Below are 13,580 nucleotides of genomic sequence, written 5' to 3'. Positions count from 1 at the left end.
TTTCTGTAGATCACATAATTTGCTAATTTGATGGGTCAATCAGATTTGAGCTACAACCTACCGTTCGGCCGCTATCGGGCTCGAAACTTTATTTTAAGCGAAAAAATCTCTGGAATGTCAAATGTTCGAGCGTTTTGTCGCTTAAACCATGGAAGATAGAGCAAAAAGTCACTGGACCTTTTTTGTAGTTCATTTCATTCCTGATTATGAATTTTTCGTCAGATCCGAGCTAGCTCTAACGGTTCGCCCGCTATCGGGCTTACAAAAAAATGCCTGCAAGGGTGAAAAATGTGCAAATTTTCTCGAATTTTTTTGAGGGGTTTTAGAAGTAAAAAAGTCCGGTTTTCAGACTTTTCCTCCGGGTCATATTGTGAAAGGTACCTGCGTGCCAAATTTCAAGTTTCCAGCACTTCTAGAAGTATGTTAGAATTTGTATCTATATGTCAGTCAGTGAGTGAGTGAGTCAGTTACACATGCGGCTGTATATATGATAGGACTCGCCTTCGGCTCGCTGGGGGCTACGCCCCCAGGCCCCCAAAGTAAGTGCCTTAAATTCTGGGATATAAGAGGGATTTTGGTGATTAGTAAAATTCGGACATGAGGTCATGCCAGGAAATTCCCTGGGGGGAGGTTTCATGTTACCAAGGGTTAAGACATCAGGGGGTATCTGGTCATACCAGGAACTTCCCAAGGGGGGTTAAGAGATTTGGTGAGTAAAATTCGGACATGAAGTCATGCCAGGAAATTCCTGAGGGGGGTTTAATGTTACCGGGGGGGTTAACACATCAGGGGGTTTAATGTACTCAGGAGGTTATCAGGTCATACCAGGAAATCCCCGGGGAGGGGGTTAATGTTACCGGGGGTTAATGACACACCCCAGGCCCCCTTTCGGGTGTTGGCCAAATTCGGGGATAAGCGGAATTCGGAATTAAATTGGACCTATTTTATTGAATTTTTCAGTTGTAATCAAAGTTTTGACTTTAATGGCATTTTACGGGTTAACCGTTAGAGATACAAGAAAAAGTGACTGGACCTTTCTTGTCGGAAATTTAATTTTGTCTTTCGATTTTATCCTCGGATTTGAGCTACGATCTCTCGTTTAGTCGGTACAACGCTTGGAATAAAAGTCTACACTGGTCAGCTGTTGTGTAAACAGATTTAGTGTAAATAAATTTAAAACTACCTTTATCAGATTATTAAGTTGATCAGGGGGTTTAATTTAATCAGGAGTTCATCAACCAAGAAATTCCCCGGAAAGGGGGTTTATGTTCTCGGGGGTTAAAGAACGCGTGGGTACTTTTCTAGTAAATTTGTGTCTGGGCACGAGGAATTTTTATCAAAATAAAACGTTGATCAGGGGGGGTTTTAATTAATTCGGAAATTATCATTCCACGCCAGAGTTTTGACAATGAACTAATATTTCATAAAATAAAAAAAAACACTCTGTCCCTATCTACTATTGAAGCTTCACTAACGCTCAGCCAACTCCCGATGTGGAGGGGGGTTTTAGTCACTCGTTAACGTAGTAATACAAGGTCAATATGGAACCAGCATTAATCGCACTAATTATAGTTGCAAAATTTAAAACGCCTAAAAGTGACGACAAAGAATTAGCCATTTAGAGCATTTACCAGGCTTACGGAAAGATAAACGATAGAAAGCTGCTGGGACTTTTTTGTAGATCCTATCAATAGCTACTTACAAAAAGTTTTACATTTAAGCTAGGGCCAACGGTTCGGCCACTATCGAGCACGAAACGTAAGTTTTTAAGTGGAATTTTCAATATAATCACGTTTTACGGCTAAATCATGGAAGATAGAGCAAAAGGTCAGTAGACCTTTTGTGTAGATCGCATTATTTTGTATTAAAATCAAATTTTTAATCTGGGCTAGAACTAAGATTTTGTCTGAAATAGAGCCCAGAAAACAAAAATCTCACATAAAACTCAAAAATCAAAACTTTAAAACGCGTTATGCGGCCAAACCGTTGAGGATAGGGCAAAATGTTACCGAACTTTTTTTGTAGATCACGTGATTTCCTAAATCCGATAGACAATTTATTTTGGGCTACGACCAACCGTCTAGCCGTTATCAAGCCCGGAATGTAAATTTGTAGACGAAAATTTCCAAAATATTTTCATTTAATCGCGTTTTTCGGTCAAACTAATGGAGATATAGTAAAAGGTCACTGAACCTTTTTTGTAGATCATATCATTTCCTAAATCTACCTTTTGTTTTATTTTGACCTCCGACCAATTGTTTCGCCGCTATCGACCCCAAAAACAAAGTTTTCACGTGAAAATTACAAAAAAAAAATTTCACATAATCAAGTTTTTCGGCCAAACCAATGGAGATAGGGCAAAAAGTCACTGGAACTTTTCTGTAGATCGCGCAATTTGCTAATTTGATGGGTCAATCAGATTTGAGCTACGACCAACGGTTGGCCGCCATCGGGCTCGAAACATTATTTTTATCGAAAAAATCTCTGGAATGTCAAATGTTCGAGCGTTTTTGTCGCTTAACCATGGAAGATAGAGCAAAATGTCACTGGACCTTTTTTGTAGTTCACTTCATTCCTGACCATGAATTTTTCGTCAAATCCGAGCTAGCTCCAACGGTTTCGCCCGCTATCGGGCTTACAAAAAAGGCCTGCAAGGGTAAAAAAATGCTGTTTTTTGCGAATTTTTTTTGAGGTGTTTAAAACTAAAAAATCCCGGTTTTCAGAATTTTCCTGTTGGTTATACGGCAAAATGTACCCGCGTGCAAAATTTCAAGTTTCTAGCACTTCTAGAAGTAGGTTAGAATTTGTATACATTATCAGTGAGTCAGTCAGTCAGTCATTTCACATGCGGCTGTATAGTATATTAGACTCGCCTTCGGCTCGCTGGGGGCTACGCCCCCAGGCCCCCATTTAGGTGTTGGCTAATTTCGGGGATAAGCGTAGTTCGGTGATTGGTTAAATTCAGACGTGAAGTTTCCAAATGTTTATGTATCCGTTCTCGAGAATCTTACGGGTCGTAAAGCTTCGCTAACGCTCAGCCAAAAGATGTGTGGTGTACTAAATATTAGTCAACTGATGTGGTAGAAGAGTTAAGTTATGTGTTCGCGAAATTTGGAGACAAGAAGAATTTGGTTTTAACCAAAGTCAGAGGACGTATGTATACCATAGGTTCATTTTCCGGATTTACCCAAACTTTTGACTTTGAGGGGGTTTTTGCGGCTTAACCGTTAGAGATACGTGAAAAAGTGACAGGACCTTTCTTGTCGGAAATTTAATTTTATCTCGATTCTGGTGTCCGATTTTAGCTACGACGTCCGGTTTAGCCAGTACGGAGCTGTGGAGAAAGGACTGCACTGGTGGGCTTTTGTGAATTGTTTAGTGTAAATATAAGAAAAACCCAACCCTGAGTCATTATTTTTAAGTTGTTTAGGGGGTTTAATTTGCTCAGAGGTTTATCTTGTCATGCCAGGAAATTCCCGGGGGGGGGGAGATTAATGTTAAAGGGGGTTAAGATATCAGGGGGTTTAATTTAGTCAGGATATTTTCTGGTCATATGAATAAATTCCCGGGGGGGAGGTTAATGTTACAAGGGGTTAATGACACACGTGGGCCTATTTTATAGAGTGTTGTGTATGTGAACATAATAAAAAAACACTCTGTCCCTATCTATTATTGAAGCTTCACTAACGCTCAGCCAACTGCCGATGTGGAAGGGGGTTTTAGTCACTCGTTAACGTAGAAATACAAGGTCAATCTCTAACCAACATGAATCGCACTAATTATAGTTGCATACATCTAAAACACCTAAAAAATGATGACAAAGAATTTGTCATTTAGTGCATTTATCAGTCTTACGGACAGATAAACGACAGAATGCTACTGAACCTTTTTTTAGATCTCTAGATTGTCTAGTTATGGATTTAAGTTATGACCAATGGTTCGGTTGCTACCGCCTCCAGAAACAAAGTTTTCACCTAAAAAGTATAAAATATTTCCTTTTAAAACAGGTTTTTTGGCCAGACCATTTAGGATAGGGCCAAAAGTTACTGGACGTTTTTTGTAGAACACGTCGTGTACTAAAACTTATTAAATGACATGTTTTGAGCTACGACCAACCGTTTAGGAGCCGCTATCAAGCCCGGAATGTAAATTTGTAGGCGAAAATTTCCAAATATTTTCACTTACTAGCGTTTTGTGGACAAACCAATGGAAGATAGAGTAAAATGTCACTTGACCTTTTTTGTAGATCACATTATTTCCTAAATCCAACCTTTGATTTATTTTGCCCTCCGACCAATGGTTTTCGTTCGCCGCTATCGACCTCAAAAACAAACTTTTCACGTAAATATTACAAAAAAAAATTGCACATAATCACGTTTTTTTGCGGCCAAACCAATGGAGATAAGGCAAAAAGTCACTAGACCTTTTCTGTAGATCGAACAATTTGCTATAATTTGATGGGTCAATCAGATTTGAGCTACGACCAACGGTTCGGCCGCTATCGGGATCGAAAACATTATTTTTATCGAAAAAAAAATCTTGGAATCTCAAATGTTCGAGCGTTTTGTCGCTTAACCATGGAAGATAGAGACAAAAAGTCACTGGACCTTTTTTGTAGTTCACTCCATTCCTGACCATGAATTTTTTCGTCAGATCCGAGCTAGCTCTAACGGTTCGCCCGCTATCGGGCTTACAAAAAAGGCCTGCAAGAGTGAAAAATGCATGAATTTTCTCGAATTTTTTTGAGGGGTTTAAAAGTAAAAAAGTCCGGTTTTCAGACTTTTCCTCCGGGTCATATTGTGAAAGGTACCGTGCGTGCCAAATTTCAAGTTTCCAGCACTTCTAGAACTATGTTAGAATTTGTATCTATATATCAGTGAGTGAGTGAGTCAGTCAGTTTCACATGCGGCTGTATATATATTAGACACATGCGGTTGTATATATATTAGACTCGCCTTCGGCTCGCTGGGGGCTACGCCCCCAGGCCCCCAAAGTAAACGCTTGCAAATTCGGGGATAAGCGGAATTCGGTGACTGGTTAAGTCCGGACATTAAGTAAATGACAAGGGATTTAAAAATTGACCTTTTTCATAGATTTTTTTCCGGATTCGTAAAAACTTTTGACTTTGAGGGCATTTTGCGGTTAAACCGTTAGAGATACGACAAAAAGTGACTGGACCTTTCTTGTTGGAAATTGTGCCCTCAGATCTGATCTACGACCTATGGTTTAGCCAGAAATGAGCTCGGGAGAAAAGTCTGCACGGGTCAGCTATCTTGAATTGTTTAGTATAAACATAATAAAAACCGACCTCAAGGCAGTATTTTAAGTCGAACAGGGGGTTTAATATCACCAGGAGACTATCTAGTCAAGGCGAGAAATTCCCTGGGTGGGTGATTAATGTTAAGGAGGTTAAGACAAGAGGGGGTTTAATTTCGTCAGGATATTGTCTGGTCATATGAACAAATTCCCAGGGGGGGTTAACGTTACCGGGGGATAAGTCTCCAGGGGGTTATCTGGTCATACCAGGATCTTCCCAGGGGGGGGGGGTTAAGGAGATTTGGTGACTGGTTAAAATTCGGACATGAGGTCATGGCAGGAAATTCCCTGGGGGGGTTTAATGTTACCAGGGGGGTTAACACATCAGGGGGTTGAATGTACAGGAGGTTATCAGGTCATACCAGGAAATCCCCGGGGGGGGGGTTAATATTACCGGGGGTTAATGACACACTTGGGCCTTTTTTAGAGGGTGGTATTGTGTCTGTGAACATAATAAATATTCCTCTGTCCCTATCTACTATTCACGCTTAGCTAACGCTCAGCCAACTCTCGAAGTCACTGAACCTTTTCTGTAGATCACGTGATTTCCTAAATCCCGTTTAAAATTTGTTTTGAGTTACGACCAACCGTTTAGTAGCCGCTATCAAGCCCGGAATGTAAATTTTTAGGCGAAAATGTCCAATATTTTCACTTAATCGCGTTTTTGCGGTCAAACTAAGGGAAATATAGTAAAAAGTCACTGGACCTTTTTTGTAGGTCATCTTATTTCCTAAATAAAACGTTAGTCTTATTTTGACCTCCGACCAATGGTTTCGCCGCTATCGACCCCAAAAACAAAAGTTTCGCGTAAAAGTTACAACAAAATTGTACATAATCACGTTTTTGGCCAAACCAATCGAGATAGGGCAAAAGATTACTGGACCTTTTCTGTAGATCGCGCAATTTGCTAATTTGATGGGTCAATCAGAGTTGAGCTACGACCAACGGTTCGGCCGCTATCGGGCTTGAAACATTATTTTTATCGAAAAAATCTCTGGAATTTCAAATGTTCGAGCGTTTTGTCGCTTAACCATGGAAGATAGAGCAAAAAAGTCATTAGACCTTTTTTGTAGTTCACTTCATTCCTGACCATGAATTTTCCGTCAGATCCGAGCTAGCTCCAACGGTTCGCCCGCTATCGGGCTTACAAAAAATGCCTGCAGGGGTGAAGAATGCGCGATTTTTTGGGAATTTTTTTGAGGGGTTTGAAAATGAAAAATTCTCACTTTTCGGGATTTTCCTGGTGGTTACACGTGGAAAGCTATCTGTGTACCAAATTTCAAGTCTCTAACTCATCTGGAAGTAGGTTAGAATTAGTATACGTGAGTGAGTCAGTCAGTTACACATGCGGTTGTATATATATTAGGACTCGCCTTCGGCTCGCCCCAGGCCCCCTTTTGTGTGTTAGCCAAATTCGGGGATAAGAGTGATTTGGTGATAGGTCAAATTCGGACAATATATAATGCCAGGAAATTCCCAGGGGGGGTTTAGCGTTACCGGGGGTTAAGACATCAGGGGGTGATCTTGTCATACCAGGAACTTTCCAAGGGGGGTTAAGAGATTTAGTGATTTGTAAAATTCGGACATGTGGTCATGCCAGGAAATTCCCAGGGGGGGTTAATGTTACCGGGGGTGTTAACACATCAGGGCGTTTAATTTACTCAGGAGGTTATCTGGTCATACCAGGAAATCCCGGGGGGGTTAATGTTATCGGGGGTTAATGAAACACCCCAGGCCCCCTTTCGGGTGTTGGCCAGATTCGGAGATAAGCGGAATTCGGAATTAAATTGGGCCCATTTTATTGATTATTTCAGTTTTAATCAAAGTTTTGACTTTAATGGCATTTTACGGGTTAACCGTTAGAGATACGACAAAAAGTGACTGGACCTTTCCTGTCGGAAATTTAATTTTGTCTTTCGATTCCGTCGTCAGATTTTAGCTGCGAACTTTGGTTTAGCCAGGAATGAGCTCGGAAGAAAAGTTTGCACAGGTCAGCTATCGTGAATTGTTTATTATAAACGTAATAAAAACAGACCTTAAAAGGCAGTATTTTAAGTTGAACAGTTGGTTTAATATCATCAGGAGATTATCTAGTCAAGCCAGGAAATTCCCTGGGGGGGGTTAACACATCAGGGGGTTTAATTTATTCAGGAGGTTATCTGGTCATACCAGGAAATCCCCCGGGGGGGGGGTTGTTACCGGGGGTTAATTACACAGTTTGGCCTATTTTTGGAGGGTGTTGTGTCTGTGAACATAATAAAAAACACTCTGTCCCTATCTACTATTGAAGCTTCACTAACGCTCAGTCAACTTATTATGTGGGGTTGTATTCACTCGTTAACCTAGCAAAGCCTGAATCCTGATTGAATTACACAAATATTAGTCACATATAGGCCTAATATATATTTAAAACTCCAAAAATTTCCAATTCACGACAAATATTTTGCTATTTATCGCGTTTTTCAGGCTTATTAAAGTACATACAGCAAAAAGTTACTGGACTTTTTTTGTAGAAACACGTTGTTTACTAAAACTTATTAAGTCGCATTTTTTGAGCTACGACCAACCGTTTAGCCGCTATCAAGCCCGGAATGTAAATTTGTAGGCGAAAATTTCAAAATATTTTCACTTAATCGCGTTTTGCGGTCAAACTAATGGAGGTATAGTAAAAAGTCACTCAACCCTTTTTGTAGATCATATTATTTCCTAAATCTAACCTTTGTTTTATTTTGACTTCCGACCAATGGTTTTGCCGCTATCGACACCAAAAACAAAATGTTCACGTAAATATTACAAATAAATTGCACATAACCACGTTTTTCGGCCAAACCAATGCAGATAGGGCAAAAAGTTACTGGACCTTTTCTGTAGATCACATAATTTGCTAATTTGATGGGTCAATCAGATTTGAGCTACAACCTACCGTTCGGCCGCTATCGGGCTCGAAACTTTATTTTAAGCGAAAAAATCTCTGGAATGTCAAATGTTCGAGCGTTTTGTCGCTTAACCATGGAAGATAGAGCAAAAAGTCACTGGACCTTTTTTGTAGTTCATTTCATTCCTGATTATGAATTTTTCGTCAGATCCGAGCTAGCTCTAACGGTTCGCCCGCTATCGGGCTTACAAAAAATGCCTGCAAGGGTGAAAAATGTGCAAATTTTCTCGAATTTTTTTGAGGGGTTTAGAAGTAAAAAAGTCCGGTTTTCAGACTTTTCCTCCGGGTCATATTGTGAAAGGTACCTGCGTGCCAAATTTCAAGTTTCCAGCACTTCTAGAAGTATGTTAGAATTTGTATCTATATGTCAGTCAGTGAGTGAGTGAGTCAGTTACACATGCGGCTGTATATATGATAGGACTCGCCTTCGGCTCGCTGGGGGCTACGCCCCCAGGCCCCCAAAGTAAGTGCCTTAAATTCTGGGATAAGAGGGATTTTGGTGATTAGTAAAATTCGGACATGAGGTCATGCCAGGAAATTCCCTGGGGGGAGGTTTCATGTTACCAAGGGTTAAGACATCAGGGGGTATCTGGTCATACCAGGAAACTTCCCAAGGGGGGTTAAGAGATTTGGTGAGTAAAATTCGGACATGAAGTCATGCCAGGAAATTCCTGAGGGGGGTTTAATGTTACCGGGGGGGTTAACACATCAGGGGGTTTAATGTACTCAGGAGGTTATCAGGTCATACCAGGAAATCCCCGGGGAGGGGGTTAATGTTACCGGGGGTTAATGACACACCCCAGGCCCCCTTTCGGGTGTTGGCCAAATTCGGGGATAAGCGGAATTCGGAATTAAATTGGACCTATTTTATTGAATTTTTCAGTTGTAATCAAAGTTTTGACTTTAATGGCATTTTACGGGTTAAACCGTTAGAGATACAAGAAAAAGTGACTGGACCTTTCTTGTCGGAAATTTAATTTTGTCTTTCGATTTTATCCTCGGATTTGAGCTACGATCTCTCGTTTAGTCGGTACAACGCTTGGAATAAAAGTCTACACTGGTCAGCTGTTGTGTAAACAGATTTAGTGTAAATAAATTTAAAACTACCTTTATCAGATTATTAAGTTGATCAGGGGGTTTAATTTAATCAGGAGTTCATCAACCAAGAAATTCCCCGGAAAGGGGGTTTATGTTCTCGGGGGTTAAAGAACGCGTGGTACTTTTCTAGTAAATTTGTGTCTGGGCACGAGGAATTTTTATCAAAATAAAACGTTGATCAGGGGGTTTTAATTAATTCGGAAATTATCATTCCACGCCAGAGTTTTGACAATGAACTAATATTTCATAAAATAAAAAAAAAAACACTCTGTCCCTATCTACTATTGAAGCTTCACTAACGCTCAGCCAAACTCCCGATGTGGAGGGGGGTTTTTAGTCACTCGTTAACGTAGTAATACAAGGTCAATATGGAACCAGCATTAATCGCACTAATTATAGTTGCAAAATTTAAAACGCCTAAAAGTGACGACAAAGAATTAGCCATTTAGAGCATTTACCAGGCTTACGGAAAGATAAACGATAGAAAGCTGCTGGGACTTTTTTGTAGATCCTATCAATAGCTACTTACAAAAAGTTTTACATTTAAGCTAGGGCCAACGGTTCGGCCACTATCGAGCACGAAACGTAAGTTTTTAAGTGGAATTTTCAATATAATCACGTTTTACGGCTAAATCATGGAAGATAGAGCAAAAGGTCAGTAGACCTTTTGTGTAGATCGCATTATTTTTGTATTAAAATCAAATTTTTAATCTGGGCTAGAACTAAGATTTTGTCTGAAATAGAGCCCAGAAAACAAAATCTCACATAAAACTCAAAAATCAAAACTTTAAAACGCGTTATGCGGCCAAACCGTTGAGGATAGGGCAAAATGTTACCGAACTTTTTTTGTAGATCACGTGATTTCCTAAATCCGATAGACAATTTATTTTGGGCTACGACCAACCGTCTAGCCGTTATCAAGCCCGGAATGTAAATTTGTAGACGAAAATTTCCAAATATTTTCATTTAATCGCGTTTTTCGGTCAAACTAATGGAGATATAGTAAAAGGTCACTGAACCTTTTTTGTAGATCATATCATTTCCTAAATCTACCTTTTGTTTTATTTTGACCTCCGACCAATTGTTTCGCCGCTATCGACCCCAAAAACAAAGTTTTCACGTGAAAATTACAAAAAAAAAAAATTTTCACATAATCACGTTTTTTCGGCCAAACCAATGGAGATAGGGCAAAAAGTCACTGGAACTTTTCTGTAGATCGCGCAATTTGCTAATTTGATGGGTCAATCAGATTTGAGCTACGACCAACGGTTTGGCCGCCATCGGGCTCGAAACATTATTTTTATCGAAAAAATCTCTGGAATGTCAAATGTTCGAGCGTTTTGTCGCTTAACCATGGAAGATAGAGCAAAATGTCACTGGACCTTTTTTGTAGTTCACTTCATTCCTGACCATGAATTTTTCGTCAAATCCGAGCTAGCTCCAACGGTTCGCCCGCTATCGGGCTTACAAAAAAGGCCTGCAAGGGTAAAAAATGCTGTTTTTTTGCGAATTTTTTTGAGGTGTTTAAAACTAAAAAATCCCGGTTTTCAGAATTTTCCTGTTGGTTATACGGCAAAATGTACCCGCGTGCAAAATTTCAAGTTTCTAGCACTTTCTAGAAGTAGGTTAGAATTTGTATACATTATCAGTGAGTGAGTGGTTTCACATGCGGCTGTATAGTATATTAGACTCGCCTTCGGCTCGCTGGGGGCTACGCCCCCAGGCCCCCATTTAGGTGTTGGCTAATTTCGGGGATAAGCGTAGTTCGGTGATTGGTTAAATTCAGACGTGAAGTTTCCAAATGTTATGTATCCGTTCTCGAGAATCTTACGGGTCGTAAAGCTTCGCTAACGCTCAGCCAAAAGATGTGTGGTGTACTAAATATTAGTCAACTGATGTGGTAGAAGAGTTAAGTTATGTGTTCGCGAAATTTGGAGACAAGAAGAATTTGGTTTTAACCAAAGTCAGAGGACGTATGTATACCATAGGTTCATTTTCCGGATTTACCCAAACTTTTGACTTTGAGGGGGTTTTGCGGCTTAACCGTTAGAGATACGTGAAAAAGTGACAGGACCTTTCTTGTCGGAAAATTTAATTTTATCTCGATTCTGGTGTCCGATTTTAGCTACGACGTCCGGTTTTAGCCAGTACGGAGCTGTGGAGAAAGGACTGCACTGGTGGGCTTTTGTGAATTGTTTAGTGTAAATATAAGAAAAACCCAACCCTGAGTCATTATTTTTAAGTTGTTTAGGGGGTTTAATTTGCTCAGAGGTTTATCTTGTCATGCCAGGAAATTCCCGGGGGGGGGGAGATTAATGTTAAAGGGGGTTAAGATATCAGGGGGTTTAATTTAGTCAGGATATTTTTCTGGTCATATGAATAAATTCCCGGGGGGGAGGTTAATGTTACAAGGGGTTAATGACACACGTGGGCCTATTTTATAGAGTGTTGTGTATGTGAACATAATAAAAAACACTCTGTCCCTATCTATTATTGAAGCTTCACTAACGCTCAGCCAACTGCCGATGTGGAAGGGGGTTTTAGTCACTCGTTAACGTAGAAATACAAGGTCAATCTCTAACCAACATGAATCGCACTAATTATAGTTGCATACATCTAAAACACCTAAAAATGATGACAAAGAATTTGTCATTTAGTGCATTTATCAGTCTTACGGACAGATAAACGACAGAATGCTACTGAACCTTTTTTTAGATCTCTAGATTGTCTAGTTATGGATTTAAGTTATGACCAATGGTTCGGTTGCTACCGCCTCCAGAAACAAAGTTTTCACCTAAAAAGTATAAAATATTTCCTTTTAAACAGGTTTTTTGGCCAGACCATTTAGGATAGGGCCAAAAGTTACTGGACGTTTTTTGTAGAACACGTCGTTTACTAAAAACTTATTAAATGACATGTTTTGAGCTACGACCAACCGTTTAGCCGCTATCAAGCCCGGAATGTAAATTTGTAGGCGAAAATTTCCAAATATTTTCACTTACTAGCGTTTTGTGGACAAACCAATGGAGATAGAGTAAAATGTCACTTGACCTTTTTTGTAGATCACATTATTTCCTAAATCCAACCTTTGATTTATTTTGCCCTCCGACCAATGGTTTCGCCGCTATCGACCTCAAAAACAAACTTTTCACGTAAATATTACAAAAAAATTGCACATAATCACGTTTTTCGGCCAAACCAATGGAGATAAGGCAAAAAGTCACTAGACCTTTTCTGTAGATCGAACAATTTGCTAATTTGATGGGTCAATCAGATTTGAGCTACGACCAACGGTTCGGCCGCTATCGGGATCGAAACATTATTTTTATCGAAAAAATCTCTGGAATCTCAAATGTTCGAGCGTTTTGTCGCTTAACCATGGAAGATAGAGCAAAAAAGTCACTGGACCTTTTTTGTAGTTCACTCCATTCCTGACCATGAATTTTTCGTCAGATCCGAGCTAGCTCTAACGGTTCGCCCGCTATCGGGCTTACAAAAAAGGCCTGCAAGAGTGAAAAATGCATGAATTTTCTCGAATTTTTTTGAGGGGTTTAAAAGTAAAAAAGTCCGGTTTTCAGACTTTTCCTCCGGGTCATATTGTGAAAGGTACCTGCGTGCCAAATTTCAAGTTTCCAGCACTTCTAGAACTATGTTAGAATTTGTATCTATATATCAGTGAGTGAGTGAGTCAGTCAGTTTCACATGCGGCTGTATATATATTAGACACATGCGGTTGTATATATATTAGACTCGCCTTCGGCTCGCTGGGGGCTACGCCCCCAGGCCCCCAAAGTAAACGCTTGCAAATTCGGGGATAAGCGGAATTCGGTGACTGGTTAAGTCCGGACATTAAGTAAATGACAAGGGATTTAAAAATTGACCTTTTTCATAGATTTTTTTCCGGATTCGTAAAAACTTTTGACTTTGAGGGCATTTTGCGGTTAAACCGTTAGAGATACGACAAAAAGTGACTGGACCTTTCTTGTTGGAAATTGTGCCCTCAGATCTGATCTACGACCTATGGTTTAGCCAGAAATGAGCTCGGGAGAAAAGTCTGCACGGGTCAGCTATCTTGAATTGTTTAGTATAAAAACATAATAAAAACCGACCTCAAGGCAGTATTTTAAGTCGAAACAGGGGGTTTAATATCACCAGGAGACTATCTAGTCAAGGCGAGAAATTCCCTGGGTGGGTGATTAATGTTAAGGAGGTTAAGACAAGAGGGGGTTTA

Source organism: Homalodisca vitripennis, chromosome 3 (assembly GCF_021130785.1).
Source record: "Homalodisca vitripennis isolate AUS2020 chromosome 3, UT_GWSS_2.1, whole genome shotgun sequence".
NCBI lineage: Eukaryota > Metazoa > Arthropoda > Insecta > Hemiptera > Cicadellidae > Homalodisca > Homalodisca vitripennis.
The sequence above is the reverse complement of the archived record's forward strand: the minus strand, read 5'-3'. Positions refer to the sequence as shown.